Source organism: Eptatretus burgeri, chromosome 11, assembly GCF_056783735.1.
Source record: "Eptatretus burgeri isolate ZD-2024b chromosome 11, Ebu_testis_v1, whole genome shotgun sequence".
In the NCBI taxonomy this organism is placed as follows: domain Eukaryota; kingdom Metazoa; phylum Chordata; class Myxini; order Myxiniformes; family Myxinidae; genus Eptatretus; species Eptatretus burgeri.
In genome coordinates, this window is record NC_140971.1 from 60350353 (window position 1) to 60374088 (window position 23736).

The following is a 23736-nucleotide window of genomic DNA, read 5'->3' on the forward strand; positions in this document are numbered from 1 at the left end:
TTCTCAAATTGGGCATACATTGGGCACATTTACCTGATCAAAGCTTCCTCAGCACTGCCTGATTAGTTCCATATAACAAGGTACTGTATCTGTAGGAAGTTATATGAAGCATTACGCCCCACTGTTGGCCAGGGCTCAGGCATCTAAATTTGTACTTTGAAATTGAGCATTTTTCATTTTCCTCATATATTGATCATCACAACTTCCACTCACTCCACTCTTTTGTACCCCTTTTCACTAACCTGTCAAAACTTGTAGTCAATCTCATTGCCACAGAAACCCATGAAGTTTCAGAAAAAAAGATTGTTATTCTGTGATGTACCAAGTTTTTGAGACCCATCGCTTTGCTGATGGGAATACGAATCTTTGCTGTGATAGCTAAGCTATGGGGCAAGAACAAAAACGGATTCCTGGGAGATCCTGCCCTCCATGTGGGATAACTAGCGTCGCAAGTTGGTGTTTGCAGGTTCGCCACGTGTGCCTATGTACCCACATACAAACCTTACCTTTTATATTTTTTGCATCACAAACCTTCTTGAGAGTTCCCTGAATCCACTGTTGTTGGTTTCATTGGAATCCGTTCATCCATTCTCAAGTAATAGTACGACAGAGACAAACAGACAGACACGGCTCCTTTTATATGATGGATTTGAATCACTGGGCAATAAAAAAAAATTAACTTTTCATCTGCTTCTAAGGGAAATGCAGGTGTTCTTGGCTAAATCTTGGCCACTGATGAAAAATCTGTAGTCAGAATTTAGCCAGCACGTCAGGTTTTCAAAATATGTACATGTATTAATGATACCCAGCATGCTATATTAGATACTTTATATTTGCAGATCACCACATTGTACATCTAATATCAGTACTTAGTAATTACTTTCACATCATATTTAGAAAACAATGATTTATCTCTGTGTATAATGTGTAGTATACAAACCAAGAACATAAACAAGTTGCAGAAAAAGAAGTTAATAAAACATTGGAACATGGTAATCTTAGAAGGGGTGTAAACTTTATCGGGAAATCTGCCCAATTGTGAGTGATTCAGAAACAACACTTCAAGTTACAGTTTTCTCTATGCCAAACTTCTCTCTGAGCTTTAGAAGCCTTTACCGTCATGATCCAATGTCTTTACAAAGTTTTTCATAAGGGTAAGGGTTAGTTAAAAATTGTAATGCTGTGTGGAAAATTCTATTTAAAAATTCATAGCTTGGTCAGATTTCATCCGTTTTAATCATTTAAAGTGCATTCTAAAGCTCGTTTTTATGATAAGTAATATTGTACAACAGTTGTATTGCTATACTTGAAACTAAAAATGCAAAAAGTAATAATTTATGATCACTCAAAATCACCCACCAGAGCAAGCTACTGTAATTGGACCATATGTATAACTCAAAATCCTGATGTGTTGAAAACATTCAGACTTCATATTCAGAATCAGCATACCCGATTTCGTCTAGAACATATGTTAACACCCCAGTAGCAAAATCTTGTTTGTCCAATGGTATAATGAGGTCGTTTACAAATTAAGACAACCCTTATAAAGATTACTCACTTAATTCTCATCAGATATATATCGGGCCTCCAAGAGAAATGGGAACAGGTTTTTGTGAGGAAAGGTTGCAGATATTATGTGGTGGCAGGTAGAGAATGTTTCTGGACAATGCTCGAGTCTCAACAAGTATTTCGTCACAGCACATGTTATGGGTGGAAAATAGAACAATTTTCTACTTATTTAATCTGCATTTTCTTCGAAGGAAATGTGATTATTCATTCCACCACAACTGTGTGATGCTTCCACTATCGAACCCATGAATTGCCCCTTGTTTATTTATTGCAGCCACAGAATCGATTGAAATCTCTTCACATCATTCACAACTACCACCCTGGTGTTTCACACCCTTATAATCTGGATAATGCAATCTATCCTTTTCAACTGGATAGGAAAATGAAGTGTTAGTAAGCTAATGTTGTCCATTCATCTATTATTTTGAGGGCTGACTTTGAGGTGGACACATTGGCCTTTCACATGTCTAGCCTGGGTTTGAATCTGAATCCAGATATACACTGTCACCCCGGTGTTTCACACACAAGACAAGGCATCATTGTGTGGAATCTGTTTGCATGACGTCAAGCTGGAGAAGCCATTTGTCAGCATCGGGCATGTTAAAGATCCCACATTCTTTTGTGAAGAGTAGGCAAATTATTGCCGACACCCTGAACAAATTACAAATTATTGCCCAAATCACCATCAGTTGAAAGTTAGGCTTGGCCAGCCAGTTCATTTGACAAACACATTCCCAGGCTGATCCCACAAGAAGTAGTTGTAATGAATGAACAAAGGAATGAATCTACCACTCGTACTAGTAAATTGGTCCATTTATTTCCTAATTTTTGTCCTCATCTCTTTTTTTTTTTTGTGTGTGTGACCTGTTAATGTTTGTTTTAAAATGTACATACCAGCTGAACATGCCATACCAGATATCCAGCTGAACATGCCAAATGATGACTTTTCATTTCGGATGAATCAGAACTGAAAGCTATTGCAAAATGACTTGCGAAAATTAATGTCTTTTCACAAGAGCATTGTAAATTTAAAGTAAATCTCAGCAGTTGTATTCTCGACACTTTTCCCAAATTGGATCGTCAACCTGGCTTCCGTATCTATGAAATAAACTTGTTCATTCTTTTTGAACAAGTTCAGAGAATATAAAAAAATGAGGTATTGGTCTTATGTTGTGAACTGAGGATTTTTATTGGAAGGAATTCCAAGAACATTGCTTACATTGACAGGTTTACTGTTGTTTGACAGACATTCATAAGAAAGCTTAAAGTTGGAGTATGTAATCTTGAAATCCTTTTGAAGTCGATGCTTCATCGCATGGTTTTATTTTACGAGGGATTTTAACCTTTGTTCAACAATTTTGGAGCCAATATGCTTGAGCCGGTTTTATTCCAATGTATCTATTACTTTTTGTCACTTTTGAATGCCGTAAGCTGCACCCACATCATGTACATGATACCTGTGATTTGGTTTCGGGTTTCACTATGCTCTGATGCTCTGATGCTCTGATGCGAGCTAAAAACTTGGCATTACAACAACTTAAAAATCTCCAGAGTGAGATTACTGGAATTGCAAACGATCTTGTGGTATGAGTGAAGATGTTTTTATGTGTTAAAGTCTGGATCAGGGATGTTTCAAAGGTTTTGTGTTTTATTTTATTTTCTTACACCAAACTCTCTTGTGTTTGACATTGCCTGACCTCAGGACATTTTCATGGTGCTAATGTCTGTGTGTTTTTTGTTCCATATTTGAGGATATAAGTGCACTTGTTCATAAAATGCTCACTCAACATTGCATGTGGGGTAATTTTGTAGTTTAGAAGCGAAATTACCTCTTCATGATGAGAGCTTGGATAACAAGATCAATCTAACTTCTGAAGTAATGGTTTATGGATCTTACAAAAGTGCACATTTTTCTGGTGCTGTGTTGTTCTTGCATCGGTTGACAGGATAGTCTAAAGGTATGCACACTCATGTTTGAGCTGTCTAGCCTGGGATAAAATTTAGACCCAAATATAAACTACCATCCTGGTGTTTTGCATGCAGAGTGAGGCATAAATGTGTGCACTGCCTGTCATCAATGCTTGAATATGTTTATCCTTCCTGATTGTGGTGAACACTATGATCGTAGTGGGGAGGCTTGCGTGCTCCAGTGACCCGGAGAGCTATACTGGCGGGAGCCTTGCTCCAGGTAGGTCCTACCCAGCCAGGTAGGTGAATGGGTCAAAGCCAGATTAAGTTGTCACATTCTTGGGGGAATTTTTTTTCTTTTTCCACCTGACATAATCACCCCCACCTTAACAGTGGTCCTGAAAAGAGGTTTTTCCTTGTTGAAGGACTTGGTGAATGGCACTAGCTCATTCTCTTCTTCCTCTTTTCATTTCTCCTTTTTCTATTTTTCTTCTCTTCTGCAATTTCTAGTTTCAGTTATTCCACATCTTTCTAGACTTCCTCTGGGATCTGATGAATTATGTCTCTCTGAATGGGTACCGAAAATAAACATGTCGCCGGTCATGGCCACCTGTTAGTACAGGATCACAAACCCTTTAGTAATGCTTTGATAAGCTGATTTAACAACAGATGTTAAATATTGAAGTGGTTCTACTGCCATGGATATGCATGGGTATTGGGGATGATCCGTGCAGCCATTTCCACTTGTATTCCTGAGACCATCAGAGTGGCATTGCCATGACAATGTGTTCACTTGAGTTTGTGGGACCCGGTTGAGTGTCTTGGACTGGTTTATAAGTTTGTTAGAGTAACTGGGATTGATGGACTACCCTTCAATGTATTATTAGCTTCTCTAGAATTTCAATTCTAGAAAAGGTCTTGTCATCACGCTCATCTGTCCGTCCGTCTCCTATTTTGACTTCTCCGGCCAAACTGCTGGGCCGATACAGCTGAAATTTGGCAGCAACGTTCTGCTCCTAACTGCTAACAGGGATTGTAAAGCTCCTGCCAGATGACTCTAATTACGTCAAAATAGTCGACTTCGTAAATTTATTTACAAATCCTCTCCAGACCCACCAGCCAGAATGCTATCAAATTTGAGGTACAAAATTAGGCCAGGGTAGGGATGTTAAGTTGTGGAGGTCATTTCAGTCATGTTACCGGAAGTGTGTCAAAATGTCTGCCTGAGTCACTTTTTGTTAAAATCGTGTAAATTCCTAAAAAAAATCTTCTCCAGTCCCACCAGACAGAATGCTACCAATTTGGTGTCCAACATTAGGACAGGGTCCTGATGGTAAATTGTGGAGACCATGCTGATTACTTGATGGGAAGTGTGTCAAAATGGCCGACTTAGTAAATTTTGGGGAAAATCTTGTAAATTGCTTCAAAAATCTTCTTTTTCAGACAAGCCAGTCAGAATGCTACCAAATAACCTTGCTGATGATTGGGAGAAGGCTGATTGGTCTGTAGTTGCAGGGATCTGTTTCTGCATCTTTTTTCTGCAGTCAAACATCAAAAGCAGTGAATATATAAATAAATATTGACTATTTTTAATATATTGACTGCTTTTGACGTTTGCATGTGGCACATGCTTGGGAGCCTCACTGGTATGCATTGCTGTCTGCACTATTGTTGATGATTCACCAATCAGTGATGAAACCGGTCCAGCAGCTGAGGGGGTGTATAACATTGGGATTCTCATGTGTGTACAATGCATGAATGTCTTTATAGCTGTGGAGGAACTCTGGGAAAGGTTTGAAACAGCAAAGCACTTACCTTGTGTTGGCCTTCTTGGGTTGCTTTATGCAGCTTCTTCAGCAAGAGGAGTGTGGGAGGTGTGAATTGTTTATATAATTATAGCCACCTGGGTTGAATTGATCAGGTGAGAGCTGATTGACTATTCTCTGCATTCATATGTGAGAGATGTGGGTGGGTCTTTATATATATATATATATATATATATATATATATATATATATATATATATATATATATATATATATATATATATATATATATATATATATATATATATATATATATATATATATACATGCCTGATGTTGGCCTAATGGTTAGGTGGTGGGCTTTGGATCCTAGGATCCTGAGTTCAAATCCCACTCTGCTGTTGAATTTATACCAGGTATGGTCGACTGCCTGTCATCCTTCTGAGGTCGGCAAAATGAGTGCCAGCTTGCTGCTGTCCTGTGTCGGAGTGGTGACCCATCCAGGATTGTGTCCAATAGCCAAGGAGACTGCTGAGGCAGCACCATATATCTGGTGATTAAGGTGATGATTATGGTTGTGCTGATGGTGATAGTGATGGTGATATTTTGTCGCAGTTTATGAACTGGTCATCATTTGCGTTACAGGGTCAAAATATTCAATTTTTCAGTTTTCTCTGTGTTGATAGACATCACCAAGCTACATGCACTTGTGCGAAAAAAATTAGCAAAATCCACTTATTAACGGTGAATATGGTATTTTTAATTATGAACTTTTATGGATAATGCATTACAAGGAAAACACATTTTCGCGTTTATCTCGAATTCACCCTTTCTGAGTAAATTGGATGTGGATCTGTTATCCTTGGGCTGTTTTGGACAATTCAAGTGCCAAATTAATCCTGAGAATCTGCTAGATACATAACTATGTAAAGATATTTACTAGATCTCTTTTAGGAGTTTGTACATATTGGTCAGGGTTTGCTGAATAATAACGAGTTGAATAATCAATTTTGCATCATGCAACAGCAAGTCCCAAGTGTTACTCACCTAAAAAAATAACAAAACAGATTAGATTAAAGCTTATTGATTGAAATAAATTCAGTTTATTCCAAATTTGACTCACCACATCCGCCGCCTCCACCTGTTTACTCCACCCCTGACTTGTATCACTTATTTGCCTGTTACACAAAAACTATTGCATATTTTTTATTTCTGTTTTTTCCACATTGAACTAGACAAAATTACCTTTCTTCTCGTGCTAAGATATCTAGATATCTGTGGTTTTTCTGGTCTGTAGTCAAAGTGGAAAGTGGATGTTTTGAAAAACATGTAACAACTCTGCCTTTTTAGGGTGACCAGTTCATGAACTACGACCATTTGCTGCAGTAGGATGACACACACACACACACATTAAATGTTTCTGGCATGGGATGAGTGCTACATTTTCAAATTTGCATTTGGGGAGCAATTTGTAAGTTTTTTTTTTCCCCTGTGCTGTACTGATGAATATTGCTGATTTGGCAAAACATGATGCTCAGGATAAGAGTAAAATATCCACTTTCATTTGGAACAGTGAAGTAGCTGAAACGACAATTGCATTTTCTTATTGATGCCAACCAGGGGAACAGTGTGATGCATTTTCCGATTTAAATTTCTACCCTGATCCTTGTCCTATGTGTACCCAGGGAACAGAATCCTGGATCAGCGGCACAGCCGCACTCCTAGAAAATGATGCAGTTAAGCAGCCACAGGCTGCATACGAATAAATATAAAGAATAAGCATCCTGAAGCAAGTCTTATTAATGGTTGGCGAACCCTGTCACATTCTATCAACAGGGGTGCAAATTAACATTTTTATCCACCGGCCAGCAGGCCCGGTGACTAGAAAAAGTTACCGGCCCGATAAAATAAAGACAAAAGTCACAAATTTGATATCAAACTTTTAATATACACACATGAGTGAGTTTGATGAGTGAGGTTGGTTGGATGAGTGAGTTTGATGAGTGAGTTGGATGAGTGAGTTTGGATGAGGTTGGTTGGATGAGTGAATTTTATGAGTGAGGTTGGTTGGATGAGTGAGTTTAATGGAGGAGCTTTGCAGAATGAGTGAGTTTGATGGAGGAGGTTTGGTGGATAAGTGAGTTGGATGGATGGATGAGTGGGGTGGGGGTGGGGGGATGATGCAGGGAGGAGGAGGTTGTGGGTGATGGGGGGACCTTTTTGTGTGGGTGATGGGGGGCAGGGGGGTTGTGAGTAGTGCTGGGGGTGCATTTTGTGGGTGATGGGGTGGTTGTGGGGGTGGTTGTGGCTGATGGACGATGGGGGGGTTGTGGGTGATGGACGATGGGGTGGAGGGCGGGGGGGGGTTGTGGGTGATGGACAATGGTGGGGGTACGACTTGTCCACCCAACATCACATATAAACTCACTCATCCACCTAACCTCACGCATCAAACTCACTCATTCACCCAAACTCACCCATCAAACTCACTCATTCATCGAACCTCACTCATCTAACTCACTCATTAACCCAAAAGCCTCATCAAACTCACTCATTCACCTAACCTCACCCATGAAACTCACTCATTCACCCAAATTCACTCATTTAACCAACCTGGGCATGAGAAAATGCGTCCAAACCGTCAAATCTCACGCAATCACGCGTAATTTGAAACGAGATGAAAACACACAAAATGGCCGCCGCAGAATTACCGGTGATTTCTACGGATTTCTGCAGACAAAAACAGTAGTTCTAGTTGAGAAAACTAGTAGAGAAGCTAGTACAAATTGTACAAAATAACAGGAATCACCGGTGATCCACCAGCCGGGCAGGTAAGGCAGTATTGTGTACTCGCCCAGCACAAAAGTTAGCCGCCATTGGTGACCGAGCGGCCGTTAATTTGCACCCCTGATCAACTTGCAGTCAAGACTGTTTTTCAAAAACAGTAAACAGTTTATTCAGGAACTATTTTTTTTTTTTTTTTTTTTTTTTGTATACCTTGGTCGAGGCTCGTATGAGAGCAAACACATAACTCACAGCAAGGAGGCATGAGACAAGAGGGGCGGGAGTGGAAGGGACAAAACAGTGGGGAACAGACACATTAGGTGAACTGTGGAAGGGAGAGGGATGGGGATGGGACGGGGAACATGGCGAAGAGAAGATGAACATTACAGGGACTTTCAGGAAGGAAAGCAGGAGAAATGAAGGAAGTGGGCTTGGGTGGATTATCGGGGGTAGAAAAGATCGAGGATTTGGATGGGGGAAGATAAGAGGTGGTGGTGAACAGCTGTTTTGAAAGCCTGGAGGGAAGAATGGGAAAGAATAGAGTGAGGAAGTTTATTCCAAAGTTGGGAAAAAAGAGGAATGAAAGAGTGAAGATGAGCAGTGATTCGTGATTTTGGTAGTTTTACCAGAAGGGGGTTGTTGGCGGACCTTGAGCGCCCTGTGGAAATGTGGTGGGGACAAATCGCAGAGAGAGCAGGGGGGGGCAAGGCTGGAGAGGAGTCGGTAGAAGACAGAAAGACCACCGACCAACCTGCGGTGATTGAGTGAGATGCCCAAAGACTCAGCTTCATTGCGGGAGATGCCGATGATCTTAAATGCCCTGGTTTCGACAGCGTTAAGCCGAGAAAGGTGGGAGGCAGGAGCACCAGCCCAGAGGGGAGAGCAGTACTCCATCAGGCTACGGACAAAAGCTTTGTAAGTGGTCAGGAGCTCAAGAGGGCCGAGGAAGGACTTGGCACGACGGAGGATTCCCAGTCGGCGACTGGCTTTTGAGGCGAGGTTGGAAATGTGACTTTCCCAGGAAAGGTCATGGCAGATAGTGAGACCTAGAAGCTTGAAAGAAAAGACTTCTTCCAGAGGATTGTTGAGAAAGTGGATGGGGGGTTTTGTAAACGGTCCTTTCGGAGAGACATAGTGAGAGTGTGAGATTTGTCTGGATTGAAAGACGTTCCACATGTTGGACCAGTTTGTGATTTTATCCAGATCTGCAGTGAGCGAAGAAGCTGCTGCTTGCCGGTCTGAGGGATGACAGATGGTACGGCAGAGGGTGGAGTCGTCGGCAAAGAGAAATAGAGGATTTTCCAGAGAGTCCGAGAGAGCATTGATAAAAACCAGAAAAAGAACAGGGCCCAGCACGCTACCTTGAGGAACTCCAGCCTGCACAGGAAGAGGGGATGAAAGAACTCCATTTAGGGCCACACGTTGACTGCGACAGGAGAGGAAGTCTGCGAGCCATGAGTGGAGATGGCCTTGAATACCATGGGAAGAGAGTTTGGTGAGTAGGGCAGGGTGCCAGACTGTGTCAAAAGCACGTGATATGTCCAGGGATACGGCTCGGATTTCCTGTCTGGCATTGAGGACCTCCATCCATTGATGGGAGAGCAGAAGCAGCATATCCAGGGTAGAGTGACCTGGTCTGAAACCAAATTGATGATTGGAAATCAAGCCATTGGAGAAGAGGAAGGATTTCATATCTGAAGCGATGATGGATTCCATCATTTTTACTGCACCGTACAATTAACAATTGGAGTCAATTGCCTCAACAAAGTTGGTTTCTTTGCTTATTCCCAATGCATGGGGGGAAAATGCTGCTGATTAAGCTGTGATGCAAAGCTCTTGGCAGAGATAAGGATGAAAACTTTGCACTTTCAGCCTTTTTGTAGATTACATCTCAACCATAATGACTTAGCTTTTTGAAAACTGTTCTTATCGAAAGCAATCATCATAAAAACTGGCTTTTCCACTCTGTGTTCAACCATTTGGTGATGTGGCTATAAATGTGCCACCGAACCTTATCCTTTGGACCCTTTTTCTCAAAGCTGACGTGAAAAAATATCAGGAATATCTCACCATTTGGTTGGAGAATCTCTCCAATGTTTGCTACGTTCTCTCAGTTGTTATAGTGCGTTCATCTCTGAGCTATCCTTGGCTCTGGCTTCGATCCCACGCAAGCCGAGAGGACATCTCAGGGGTGGGCCAAGAAGATAGCTCAGAGCTCAGAGGTAGCACTTCTCTTTTGAGCTGTCTCGTCTGGGTTAGATTCTCGACCTAACTATAAATCATCACCTTTGTGTTTCACAGTCAGGGAAATACATCAATAAGTGGCACCATCCATCAGATATGAATTTAGACTGGGGTCCCATTTGATGGTGTTTGCTGGTGGATATTGAAGATCCCATGTTGTTTGCAAGAATAAGCCTTTGTCTGCTCTTACTGTAGTCAAATGTCAAATTCCTGCAATGACCAGCCATGGGGTTCATACCAGTTGCCTCAAGCAGTGTCTCCTGAGACAATAAGTGTGCCAAAGGACTTGCAACCTACTATAAAATGGCATTTCATTGCATTATAATGGTTCCCCAGGCTTCCTTCACCCGGTTGGTCTGCATTTCACACAACACACACCACACTAACTTTTTGCTTGGTGTTATTGAACCCTATTAACTCTTATACTCAGCAAACCCTGAATGGTGCAGGAGGAGTGAGAAGGAACTCCTGTCTCCGTGGTGTGGTGCATCTTCATTTGGCCTTTGTATTTGTTTTGAACATCAAGATCTTCAGGTTTGTTACTTACAAGATGTGACTATGTCATCTGACTCCTCCTCCTCCACTCATTTGTTGCTCTTTTAATTTTTATATTTTCCTTGCCTGCCCTCCCCAAGCCCACCCCTTTATTTTCAGGTTATTGTGATTCCTCCCTCTCCTGAATTATTTTTATTTTGAAAACCCCAAAGTTTATTATCAAGTCTGTCACCAAAGATGGGTGGAGGTTGTGTTTTCACCCCTTCTGCCTGTTTCTCTGTCTTTGAACAGGATGTCTGAAAACGTTTTGGCTGTATTTGGCCAAAATTTGGTGGACAGATTGAGTGCGTGACAAGGAAGAATTGATTAGATTTTGGTGAAGATCCGGATCCGGATACGATATATATTTTTAATTTTTCAAGTGATTCTTCACCATTGAGAGATGGGACCAAAAAGGATATACCATGATATTTCAAAATTGTTTAGTTATCATGATATTTCATGATATAATATTTCAAATCCAGCCTATCAATGGAATACAAAATGTAAACTGTTCAGCCTGGCAGAGATGTGTGTTCCACTGAGTGCCATGATAGTTCGTCTTGTTATTATTATTATTAATATTAGTTTTATAATTATTTTGCATTCTCATGGGTTGATGCTATCTGCACACTTTGCCATGCACCATATTCTGCTGACAGAACCACTATCTGTATCCTGCTCCATAGAGTTGTACTTGGCACACAACTTGCACAGTACAAGAATAAAAAGTAAAAAAATAACTTATCTGGATATACATAGCTGACAAATCTTTCATTCAAATTAAAAGTTCCATCAGAAGCAATTTGGTGGTTTGGGCAGAATGTAGTTTGGCTCTGAATGTTGGACTTTAATGAGTGATGAAAAAAAAAATTGACAAGAATGTAAAGCGTTTCACTCTTCTGTTCATTTAGAATTATTTTTCCCCCTCTCCCTTATTTGTAGGTCCGACTAAAAAAAAAGGCTGATGGGATCCTGAGATGATTACAGTGAATTATTAACATCCAGCAACAAAATGTGAAATGCAGCAGATGGAATTATCTTTTCGAGGCAACATACAAAGGTCAACTTTCATATAAAGGTCCACTTTTTACGACAAAATAACTTGACTCTCACATTCTCTTGACAACATTAAGAAGGATTAACACACTGACGACAGTAACCTAGGGACGCATCTCCTTACAAATTGATATCACACATGCTCCATGTCGGACGTCATGAGGGAGTTATCCATTTTTCTTCCACTTGCTCTTTTCTACTTCGTTTATTTTTGTTTTATAAATCATCTTACTTTTCAAAAGATCAATGCCTATAAACTCTTGATTCCTCACCGCATCAATGGGTGCATTTGTCGTTAATCTATATATTTACCCTCACCGAAGGAGTCGGAGAGGGAATTGCATTTGGGTCCGTTTGTTTGTCTGTCTGTCTGTCTGTCTGTCTGTCTGTCTGTCTGTCTGTCTGTCTGTCTGTCTGTCTGTCTGTCTGTCTGTTTGTTTGTCTGCACATAACTTTTGTGTATTTCTCCGCAACCACTTGTCAGATTGGGACGATTTGCAGTTTTCCGTATTCACAGTTCCACGAATACGGGTTTCACATATTCGCAGTTGATATATAATTTGCGACATGCTCCTACATTTGCAGGAAACTGCACCGCAAATTCACAGTTTTTGTGGCTATTATTTTTCACGAGCCGCACGCATAACAGTTCTAAAACATATCTTCCATGAGCCACGCAAAAAGCAGCTGGATGTAAATACAGTACAATACAACAAAAAACATCTTCCACAAGCCACGAACATGACCTGCTTCCTGTATGTACATTGTCGCTTCGTGGCATAAACATAGTTTTGTGAGATGTCTCGCCAGTGTAACACGTCATTCCCCATGCCGCCATCCCCCATAAGTTACTTTCAGAATGAAAACACAAACGGCATGTATTGATATATCCAGCAATTACCAGGTAACCACATATGGATATTATACAAAAGAAACATTCAGCACATCTAAGTGTAAATCACTATCTTGCTACAAACAGCATCATCTGAGTTGTTACATTTTAAAAACGCTCAGCATAATCTGCCTGTAGATAGGAAAGACGTCGTGTCCTGTGAGTTAAAGAATGGAAACGTACAGCATATTTATTAGTGTAATTAGCAGCTAGCTACAAAAGGACTAATTAGACAATGGCATCACTCACCACATCTATTATCAGCTGCTGAATACAGCATCACCTGTAAAAATCCCCCCTAAACAATACGCAGACAAATCACCAAATCCTGGATCACCATCATTCTCGTCCCGTTGCTCTTGTTTGTACATTGCCTCTTGCCCCATTCATTCTTCGAAAATAGCTCCCAAGGATCGAGGATAACACTCAGAAGAGTATGCCTCTAAGCAGACCACTGATACGGGAGAAGGCAAAGCTCCTGCATGACCATCTCTCTGGCGCGGGTGGTGCAAGCACGAGCATGGCGAGTAAAAGCGGTACTTCCAGACCGTTTACAGCGAGCAGGGGGTGGTTCCACCACTTCAAGGCATGATATAATTTGTGCAACATCAAGCTCATAGGGGAGCGTGCTTCCGCAGACCACAACATGGCCAAGTCATTCCCTGCAGAACTCGCGAGCCTCATCGAGGAGAAGGGGTACCTGCCGGAGCAGGTCGTTAACACTGATGAGACCGGCTTGATTTGGAAAAAGATGCTGACCAGAACGTTCATCTCACAGCGTGAGAACAAAGCAGCTGGTTTCAAGGCTGCAAACGACCAGGTATCCCTACTCTGTGCAAATGCCAAAGGGGACTTCATGGTAAAGCCCATGATGCTCTACTGTTCCCTCAACCTGTGTGCAATGAAGAACAAAAACAAGCAGGTGCTGCCCGTGTACTGGAGAGTGAATAGGAAGGCGTGGGTGATGTTGAACTTTTTATGGACTGGTTCCATAACTATTTCGTTCCTCAGATGGAGAGATAACTGACAGGAAAGAACCTTTCATTCAAGGTACTCCTGCTGCTTGACAATGCTCCTGGCCACCCCACCGACCTGAACGGTGCTCAACAGAACAATGAGGTCATGTTCTTGCCGCCAAACACCACCTCCCTCATTCAGCTGCTCAACCAGAGGATAATATCATCATCGTCATCGTCGTCCATTTCCTGGTATGGTACAGTATGGTTAAGAGACTTTAAAAAGCATTCTTCAATAAATTGGAAAACAGTACCTGTTGTCGTTTTTTAAAATTTTATTTGTAAGCATCAATAATGAAACTAATCATGCATTCGTGGTCGAAAACATTTTAAACTTTAAAAACTTTCCCCTTTAAACCAGGAACCGCCGCAAACCGATAACGTTATCCCCCTTGTTCTCATTGTACCAATTCCCCAACTTTGGTGGTGTCACCATTTGTGGCCTTTTTCGCAGGTCGGGAAATCCATGGAACCTATCCCCCCATTTTCCATTGAAACAATGCCCCCACATTCGCAGTTTCAAAATTCGTGGGGTTTTCCCGAAACGTATCCTCCGTGAATGTCGTGGTCCTGGTGTACTATAATTTGACAATGATTGCTTTATTTTATTTTCATTATAAGATCGTGGCTTGTGGGAGAGTGAGGTCACTGAATGTATGAACTGATAGTGGGACAAAACAAGCGAGGGAATGAACAAACCTGAAAAGAAGAGAGTTAAGGAGGAAACAGTAATCTTCAAATAAGAGGGTTGGGTTAGGTTGTTGGGTTAATGGGGGTACAAAGGATTGTGGTTGGCGATGGGAGATAGCATGATATGATGGTACACTGCCTGTCTGAAGTACTGGAGGGAAGTAGGGAAGGAGAACTTCTGGAAGGAATTTCCTTCGATGTGAGAAGCAAGGAACAAAATAGTTTATGTGACGACGTTACCTCGCATGATGTGTGCAGTCAGGTGGGATTTTGAAAGATTCATCATGATTAGCTTACTGTTTGTATCCTCCTCAATTATAATAATTTCTTCCCTACCTGAACATCGATGCAGCTGATTACATTATGTTAGTAATTTTGAAGTTGCAGATTTTTAATTTAAAGGCTGAAAAGCATAAATTGCAATTTAAACTGAAAAGTATTGTGAGGAGAAGACTACATGCAATAATAAAACTTTAGTTTCCCATATTTTAATTCCTGCAATGTACTTAGTGCTGCAGCATGTGTGACTCAGTAAGATGACCATCTTGTTCTTCTTCTTTAACAGTCACAATTATTCCCACATTATTGTGCAGATGGCCATGGGAAGCTTGGCCCAAGTCTTTTACAAACCAGCTGGTCAGGCCTGACATTCGACTAAGGTTAGGTTCAACTAAGGTTTGGGCAGGAATTCGGAATTTGTTAATGTTGCCGGCAATGGCTTGCCTACTCCTTCACACAGGACAACATGAGATCTTTAACGTCCACCAACTCATGCCAGCAAATGGGATGCCCAGTTTATCGTCTATCAAAGGAACGGTACACACATTGATGAATCACCCTGCGAAACACCAGTATGACAGTTTATAGGTGGGTCGAGATTCAAAGGCAGGATTGACAGATTAGAGACTCATGTGTGTACCTCTCTGCCATCCTGCCAACTTACTCAGCAAGGTAACCATATAAATCATATAATTGATTTGCATGTTTGTTTTTCATGATTTGAAATTCATGATTGACCTTACATCAAATTATTACAAAAATAAATGTCTTTGCAATTATTTATAGTAAAGTAGAAATTTTAAAATATATAATTTTAACTTATTTGAAATGAACATGTTCAGGTATTGGTGCAACAAAATAAGATAATGACGATTACTTACCAATTGATTTTGATTAAAAAAAAATAGTGTTGGTGGCTATGAAAGTTAACACACCACAATTTTCACCCATCACAGCGTTAATGGTGAAAGGATTGGCACACCACACATGAACTGTCGAGTTGCCTTCATCTTCAACTTCCAGACAATTTCAGGCATGGATGCACGGCTGGCTGGGCTGTGCACATGTGCATTCACCAGATAAGTATTTGTGGGTAGTTGCACATATGATAGTTGAGACACTTGTGTGTTGAGTCTGCTTGACTCATGAGTTTTGGATGTAGCACGTTTTTGTCATCGTCCTTCAAAGGGCATGGCCACATTATCGATTGAACAGCTTGTATACCATCTTCTCTGAAGAAATGATTGCTATACAAGGCAGCACCGCTTGCTTGCTCCTGTACCAGGTAGTGCTTTTATTGTCGGATGTGATTTTTGACAGGAATGAAGCCTAAAAACAGATGAGAACAATTACAGCCTTGATCTTACGGTACAGAATATCTGGCTTGTTGGCTATCATTTGCAGCCTGTGGCTGCTGGTTGCATCATTTTCTGTGGTCACAGCTGTGTCACTGATGAAGTACCCCTCATTACCAGTTCTCATTTTGTCATTACCAGTACTCATTTTGTCACTGGCACTCATTTTGTCAACCTCGGAAGGATGATGTGCTGAGTCAACCTGATCTGGTGTTAATTCAATGGAAAGGGGCTCAAACTCAAGACTCTAAGATCTTAAGCCAGCCACCTCAACCGTTAAGCCAACACTAGGCTTCCCTCTGGGTTGTTGACCAGTGATCATTCTGTCATTTGTCATTTCTGATGTCATTGATCTTCAAAAGTGAATTTCTCTAGAGATAACTTCAAAGGATTTGCCGAGCAGGCCAAATGAAGTACCATGTGCAATGATGAGATACCACTGTCTCCACATCATTAGGTGATCACAGCTTTGCATGATATGAAGTTGAAAGCTGTTATCTCTTGGTTACCTTTGCCACGATGTTCGATTGAGCTTTGTCATGGCACAGACAATTGAGGGACTCTTATTGACCATTCCATTGCAAAAATTATTGAAACGAACATTTTGCATGTTCGTACGAAGTTTCTCCTTCTTTATACATACTGTCGTTGAGGCTCGTGGAAGAACTAGTACAGTGAACGGATCAGAACGTAACAGCTAAAATCAGGTCGCAAAACACATATGCATGGGGTATATAAAATGGATACAGAAGGAAACTCCAAGGAGGGAAAACTGAAAAATTTAGAGGAAGAATTTAGGTGGGGTTAACGAGGATAGAAAAGATCATCGTTTTGGATTGGGGACGATCTGAGATGGTAGTGAACAGCTGTCTTGAAGACCTGGAGGGAAGAATGATATTGAGGATAATGTGGAAGTTGATTCTACAGGAGGCAAAAAAGAGGAACAATTGAATTGAGGTGAGCAGTGATCTTGGATTTAGGTAGTTTCACCAGTAGGGGTTCATGGTGGACCATGTGAGCCCTGCAGAAACCTGGGGGTGACAAAGCACAGAAAGAGCAGAGGGTGCAAGACCAGAAAGGAGGCGGTATAAGATGGAGAGACCACCGACCTGTCTTCTCTTGTTTAAGATAGGCATGGATGAACCTCGTGTTGAGAGGTTGAAATTTATATGGTTGTTGTGTCAAATATCTGAAGGCTGATCTCTTTGCCGTGTCCAGGAAAGCAATCGGTGCCATGTCTGTTGATGCAATAAATGTTCCAAGTGTGATAATCTGTTATTTTGTCAACTACTGGCACAAGAGGTGAAATGGTATGTATGATCTCAGAGAAGTGTCTTTCCTCGTGACAATGCAAGAATGTTGCCTTTGCAGGAACCATTGGCCAATTGTGGGGCAGAGCAAGCATTTTGAGGTCTGGGCTCAACGTCACTATTGTCTCTGCACCTTTGTCATATGCGGTTTGGTAATGCACCTAAGTAATGCAGTTTGGAAGATCATTTTTTGTGTGGTCCTCTTCCTGATTGTAATGTGGATGCTCCAGACATCTATCAACACAGTTTGCACTCACTTTGACAAAAATATCCTCCATTACTTCACTATTTAAAAACGACTTTACATCTCTGAGACACGTACAACCATTATATTTTAATAATTTAATGTGGAATCTGTCCAGCACAGCTTTATTCTCATCGTCTATGCACCTGCATCTCTATGTCTATGCACGATACAAGGCAAGCACCTCTTGCTTGCTCCTGTGCCCGCAGTACTTTTATTACTGGATGTGATTTTGACAGCAATGAATCGTAAAAATAGATCAGAGGACAATTACCGCCTGTGGCTTAAGGTCCAGAACGTCTGGGGGTGTTGACCAGTGATAATTCTGTCATTTGTAATTTCTATTTTCATTGATCTTCAAAAGTAGATTTATGTATAGTTGACTACAAAGGGTTTGCCTAGCAGGCCAAGCAAAGTACCATGTGTTGCTGTGACATATCATGTAAGTCTCATGTTCACATTTGGCATGTCTTCGATTCCCAGCTCAGTGGAGAAAGCTAGGATCAGTGGGGTTAACCTTCTCAAGTAAAATGGCAGGCTGTTTGGCAGCAATTGGATCCCCCAGTGAACCATTGTTTCATTGTCTTGGCAAGATTTTGAGTGTTTTTAAAGAAAACAGAAACTTTTTCTCTGGCCTACTGTATCCCACAGAGAAGGCCCACAAACACTAATTAGATGAAGTATAGGGAAATCATTACAGCAAATTGTAAAGGTTTGTTAAACTGCAACTTTAAAGGCTATAATGGGAAAACAATTGAATGAACCCAGACAATTAATAACACTGGATAATTTTTGTGAAGTAGAAACATCTACTCTGAGCAGCTTTGGGAGAGGGGATGATATTGGGGGATTTGGGGCAAATGCATTTTGTGCCTGAAATGTGCAATTTAAACCACTTGCACTGTGATACATGCACGTGTGAGAACCCCCCCGTGGTGAGTGGGGGGAGGTTCGTCATGGGGACCTCCCGAATTTATGCAGAATTTTGTGGAGATATTTTCAGACATGCACACACAATGGTGGTAAGGGGGAGGCGCCAAACTGAGGGCCATGTAGAATAGATCAGTTTTGAAGGCAGTGAAAACCGTGCCAAAACCAGCAGCTTCGATGTGATGAGAAGCGCATGAGAAGCTCGGTGTCACGCTGTATGATGTGTTTATGACATGGCCTAGCCCTGCAGTTTGGCAGGACTTGTTGACCCCGTGATGTCAGAAGAGAAGGCTTAAACTTTGGCGAACTCCCGCTTTACTTGCAAAGTTCCTCCCATTGAGGAAGAGTGGGACTGAGTTTTGTGGGATCATGGACCGCGCCAAATACGACTTTGTTGGGAGTGAGAACTGAACCGTGGATGGCATCTGTGGTGAGGCAGAGGGCTGTGCATGTGGTATGCAGTCACACTGATTTACATGCATTTGGGACGAGGCTTGGCTTTGCGGCTTGTTGGGTTTTTCTGACCCCATCATGCTGAGAACGGAAATCTGAGCCTTGGTGACTCCCTTTTTCCAAGGTTCACCCACATGGGACTGAGTTCCCTGGGATCCAGGAGCACAATGAATACAACGACTTTGATAGGAGCAAGAACTGGGCCGAGGATGGCAGCTTTGGTGGGGAAGAGCGCTGCATTGGGGACGCATTGAGTTGTGCTGATCAACATATTTTTGTGATGTGGCCTGGCATCCTGGCCTTACCTTGCAGCTCAGTGAGTTTTGATGACTCTATCATGTCAAGGATGGATTATCCCAAGAGGAGGAGACAGAGACAGGGCATACCCCAGAGGCCACATTGGACATCACACAGATCTACATCATCGCCAGTACAGGGACAGAGGGGGAAGCATTGCACAGATAAGGAGACTGCTTTGTCCATGAGTCATCATGGTTCCTTGCTTGAGTGAAGATGGATGCTTCAGGACCAGAGAAGGCTCCATTCAATCTTAAAGATTTGTGAGTGGAGACGACTGGTGGTGGTAGCACGCGTGTACGCACACGCACACGCACACATACACATACACATACACATACACATACACACACGCCACTGCATTGGCACAATCAAAGAGTAGCTGGACAAGGTGAGAGCCTCCAGCATCAACGCCTGCTGGCACATCTTGTCGCCACATGCAGTGAATAATTTCAGAGGCTTTCCTGCCAACAAGGAGAGGCATGAAATTGTCAGGTTGGCACAGCAGGTGGGAGGGGAAGGCATTGAAATCGATGTTTCAGCAAAAGTATCCAGCTTTTTGGGAATGCAGGTTTTTTCTTCTTCAATGTTTTTTTTTTTTTTTTTTTTTTTTTTTTTTGTATACCTTGGTCGAGGCTCGTATGAGAGCTAACACACAACTCACAGCAAGGAGGCATGAGACAAGAGGGGTGGGAGTGGAAGGGACAAAACATTGGGGAACAGACACAGGTGAACTGTGGAAGGGAGAGGGATGGGGATGGGACGGGGATTTGTGTGGATTGAAAGACATGTTCCACGTGTTGGACCAGTTTGTGATGTTTTAACTAATTTTGTCAATAAAAGTATCCAGCTTTTTGCGGGGTGCGGATTTGTGCTCTGATTAGCACCACTCTAGATTAGTTTTTTTGCTCGATACAGTGGAACTCTACCTGGTGAAATAATGCACAAAAAAATCCATGCTCGAACGCCTTTGTATCATACAGTAGTACAATACTTGCATGAACCTTACAGCTTGTAAACATCCCTTAAATAAAAGCATATGCAGAAGAATATCGAAGTTGGAACGTTGTGGAACTACGTTCCAATTTCGATATTCTTCACCTTCGATACTTCAAAATTCTACATTCCAACTTCGGCTTTCCAATTCATCCATATGTAATGCACATTCACATGGATTCAATTGCAGATTTGTTCCACTGGTCGCATCATCACCGAGATGTGCCAATGATACAATGCCTCTGCACATGAAGGTGTTTTTTTTTTTCTTCGTCTGCAGTTTTCAAGGCTCATGGAAGAACTGGCAGGATTCATTTCAGATGGGAGTGGATGCACCATGGATAGGACAGGAAAAGATTGGAGCAGGACACACGTGTCATGCATAAATGCGGGTTGCACATTGTACTCCCAACAGCATTCATTTAACTTAAAATTGGCAATCTTTGTTTTTCGGGGTACAGTATATATGGCTTTATATAGTGGCTTTAACTAACACAAGTCAGAAAAATGCACTTTATGAAAATGAAAAAACATGTAGGATTGGAATCCCCCAAAAAGAACCAGACAAGGAAGGAATAACAAGCATGGCAAAGTAGGAATGACACCACAATGCAACACCACAACCCTTTTATATGGATTGCCATCACCCCGTCTTTTGACATTTTTGTTATAGGTGGCAATAGTATGAATATATCTATGTTAGAGGTAGTTGTAGATTTGTAGTGTATGTTGGTGTAATTGTGTTTTATTTGTTGTGGGATTGAGATGGAAAATATGAAAGGCATGTAGATCTATAGATCTATAATCATGTACAGTATAAACAGCCCCTTACCAGAGTCATGGTTTGTGCCACTGTCAATAGCTGCAGGCTGTGCAGGGTATGTTTTTTTTTTTGGTGGGAATTGGATCGGAATACTGAGCTTGACAGTGAAGAAATTTTCTGATATCCATCGCCAACATTAGATGGGCTTGTTTCCGCAAACCCCGACTTTTCTCGGCAATCATGAAGCAAGTCAAACACTGATTCTTGCAAAAATGCAAGCTGCCCTCTGGGAATAAGACGCACAAAGCCACAATGGGTCCGACCAATAATGGACCCGGGGACACTTCAATAAACTAATGACATATCATTCCTCTGTAGTGATCGATTCTGGATACAAACCCGTCCATGCCTGTTATTTATGAAAGAAATTAATAAAGCTATTGCCTATGATATTGAACTTGATCAACGATCCTTTGAAAGAAATTAATTGAGTAAACGCTGAGGCACTGAAAAAAAACATGTGGGTAAACGCCATTTGTGTGTGTTTATGCGGGACAACATCACAGGTCGATACAGAAGCCAAAGAATAAAAGTGATAAACCACCTTATTTATTCAATGCACTGTTGCTTCAAACTTTGTTCCTTCGGAAAACGATAAATGCTGCACGTATGATTGGTGATTACAATCTGGAACTAAACACTGCCATATTCACAAAGCTACCACGGCTATATTAATAAACGGGAGTGTAAAACCAAGCCGTGTATTGTCATGCTAACATGATGTCATCACTTCGGTGCTTTCTGTGTTGTATTAATTTTTATATCCGATTTAAAAAAAATTGTTTTAATGGTATGGGTGCAATACCCAAGAGATAATTTTTTTTCCCCCATACAATCCCTACTTATGGAGAATGATCATACTCCATGATACAAGGTAAAACAGAAAGGACTAGATTTTTTTAAATTATGTTTTAACTTTTTTATTTGACATCAGAAAGACATAAAACCTGCTTAATATCGCGTACAAAATAATAGAACTTTTCATTTCAACACAAATTGTTGAAATACTTTTCATTTAAAAGAAAACCTAATTTTTAATGTGACAAAGTTATGGTATATTAAAACAAGAAAAAGAGAAATCATATATTGCAGACCCTCACCAAGACTTGTTTTATGTGGTGCTTGTGTAGTTTTGTGTTTTTTTGTGTAGTTTTGTGTGGTGTATTTTGTGTGGCGTTTATGTACTGGTGTGTTACATAATTAATGAGACGTAACTAGAACTAACACTTTATAACTGCTGACAGTGATGACCGGGTACCAAGACATCCCGCTCCAATGCAACCCCACTTTGATTGGACACCTGACCCTAACCCATGAGGTTTCTAAAAATCATTATTCAATTGAATTCAGAATGGGATTAAAATAAATTCAATTAAAATAAAAAAGGAAGACCAAATAGGCACAGTTCTGCATTGGAGTAATCAGAAGGAACCTAAACAAACAAAAATATAAGATGAAGTCATCAGGAGGAACCTTGGTAGGATTTGCATTTCAGCAGCTACTCATCCACCCTCAAACCCATCCAGGCACAGCCAAGAGCCTCATTATAAGAGCCTCATCAGATAAAAAAAATGAAATAATTCTGGTATATCATTTACAATCGATGATCTTCTTCTTTGTCTTTTGGCTGCTCCCGTTTAGGGGTCGCCACAGTGGATCATCCGTTATGATCCGCATACTGATTTGGCACAGGTTTTACGCCGGATGCCCTTCCTGATGCAACTCTGGTCGCCTCTTATGACACAGGGATATGGATTGAGTTTCGCCATGATTCCGGGCTGCCCTACACCCTCTCATAGTGCGGCCCAGCACAGAGCTCCCGTCCTCAAGCGATCCTCTAACCCAAGCCTCCGAGTAGCCGGAGTACAGGCGCACGCCACTACGCCCGGTATTTACAATCAATGATAAGGATAAGAAATTGCGAACAGACATGATTGTTGCAATACTTGGTTGTTCAATATAATTTGACCCAGATGCCATGCACCAACAGCTTTGTCCTGGAGATATCGATTTCATTATAATGCTTTTTAAGGCTTCTTCACAAAGCATAATTAAATCTCAATTCTGTATTTATTAAGACCAGCAAATCTCTGAACAAGGAATGGTGAAATTGATTTACTTTATGCGTGACCTTGCACTCTTATGTGGTTTCTGTCACTATTCCATGTTAATTGCTGTTACAATAGCACCTGTAATCAATATTTTTTTTTATAAACCTACATAGATAATATTCCTCAGAGGAACCTAAGACATGAGATGTTCCAACCCTCTTGAATGCTGCACAACATTTCTCTTCGTCACCCCCAGGCTGATGGAGGACCCTGTACATACATTAGGAGACATAATTGTACTTGCATGAAAGACACAAGGATGTTGGTAGACAATGGAACAATTAACACAGTCTTTGGGATTTGAAAGGATTCATGGAATTCCAGAATCAAGAGCTCTGTGTTCAGATGGGATCACCAAAGGTGGCCAAAAACTTCTAATCTTTCAAAATGTAGTCAGAAAATATCACAACAGCAAGATACATATCAGATTTGCTGAAGACCTTTCAGCAGAGCAATGGTGAATTTTACTCCATCAT

General features: G+C 41.2%; 1 long non-coding RNA gene across 1 annotated transcript in view; it reads left to right on the top strand.

The window, feature by feature from the left end:
* LOC147017201 (uncharacterized) overlaps positions 1-23736 on the top strand; it is a 96407-nt gene that overhangs the window by 210 nt on the left and 72461 nt on the right. The window lies entirely within an intron of this gene.